The sequence below is a fragment of the Oncorhynchus nerka genome, linkage group LG10, assembly GCF_034236695.1.
Source record: "Oncorhynchus nerka isolate Pitt River linkage group LG10, Oner_Uvic_2.0, whole genome shotgun sequence".
In the NCBI taxonomy this organism is placed as follows: Eukaryota; Metazoa; Chordata; class Actinopteri; order Salmoniformes; family Salmonidae; genus Oncorhynchus; species Oncorhynchus nerka.
Window position 1 is genome coordinate 96,652,579 of NC_088405.1, and position 1,990 is coordinate 96,654,568.

The window sequence follows — 1,990 nt, forward strand, 5'->3', positions numbered from 1 at the left end:
TCTCTATTAAACACGTATTCTGATATGATGTTTGTTCTGTGTCTCCTTCCTCGACTGACTGACAACCTGTCTACAACGTTCCTCTTCCTGTGTCTTTCTGTGTCTCATTCAAAACACACCCGTTTCAGGAAATCTAAAATAAAAAAATAAAAAATAAATGTGTTTGATCTCACTGTTGGCAACTGTAATAGATATTCAGCCTCGAAACAAATAGTAACCAGGAAGTGTTGGTTTATCAATGGTCACTCTCTTAAGTCATGTCCTGCCGCCATTGTTACAAGGAGTTTATTAGTGTGTGACGGCATTTACACTCCATCAATGACAACTTCCTGATTTACTGCATGAGACCATCTCAAGGAAATGGATTGGTCGAAAACGTAAAGTGGGCGTGTGTAAAGTGACTACGAGTGTGTAGGTCTACAGGCAAACAACATGACACGGGGAGACTGGCGTGGTTTGACATTAGACTATGGCACATCTACATTGTCATATGGCTGGGTTAATGTATTCTAACACGGATGGGTTACTGTATTCTAATATGGCTGGGTTACTGTATTCTAATATGGCTGGGTTACTGTATTCTAACACGGATGGGTTACTGTATTCTAATATGGCTGGGTTACTGTATTCTAACACGGATGGGTTACTGTATTCTAATATGGCTGGGTTACTGTATTCTAATATGGCTGGGTTACTGTATTCTAATATGGCTGGGTTACTGTATTCCAACAAGGCTAGGTTACTGTATTCTAACAAGGCTGGGTTACTGTATTCTAACAAGGCTGGGTTACTGTATTCCAACAAGGCTAGGTTACTGTATTCTAACAAGGCTGGGTTACTGTATTCCAACAAGGCTAGGTTACTGTATTCCAACACGACTGGGTTACTGTATTCCAACACGGCTGGGTTACTGTATTCCAACACGGCTGGGTTACTGTATTCTAACACGGATGGGTTACTGTATTCTAACACGGATGGGTTACTGTATTCTAACACGGCTGGGTTACTGTATTCTAACACGGATGGGTTACTGTATTCTAATATGGCTGGGTTACTGTATTCTAATATGACTGGGTTACTGTATTCTAATATGGCTGGGTTACTGTATTCCAACAAGGCTAGGTTACTGTATTCTAATATGGCTAGGTTACTGTATCCCAACATGGCTGGGTTCCTGTATTCCACTGTCTCCTGTCCTGTCAGTCTATACTATCAGTATTGAAGAGAAGATGACAGTGTTGATGAGAAACAGGGAGGAAGAGAGAGAGAAATAGAATGGGGAGGAAGGGATATTGGTCCCCCTATGACCCCCAACCTAGGGTGCTGTTTTCAATGTGCATGCTAGCCGTGTGCGTGCGCACGTTTGTAAGTTTGTGGAAGACCAGCATCCCTGTGTGATTATGGTTTGGTGCATTTTAATTTTTATTTAACCTTTATTTAACTAGGCAAGTCAGTTAAGAACTAATTATTATTTACAATGACGGCCTGGGAACTGTGGGTTAACTGCCTTGTTCAGTGGCAGAATGACAGATTTTTACCTTGTCAGCTTGGGGATTCGATCAATCAACCTTTATGGATACTAGTCCTACACTCTAACCACTAGGCTACCTAACCCCCTACACTCTAACCACTAGGCTACCTGCCCCCCCTACACTCTAACCACTAGGCTACCTGCCGCCCCTACAGTCTAACCACTACCTAACCCCCCTACACTCTAACCACTAGGCTACCTAACCCCCCTACACTCTAACCACGAGGCTACCTAACCCCCCTACACTCTAACCACTAGACTACCTAACCCCCCTACACTCTAACCACTAGACTACCTAACCCCCTACACTCTAACCACTAGGCTACCTAACCCCCTACACTCTAACCACTAGGCTACCTGCCGCCCTACACTCTAACCACTAGGCTATCTGCCCCCCTACACTCTAACCACTAGACTACCTGCCCCCTACACTCTAACCACTAGACTACCTAACCCCCT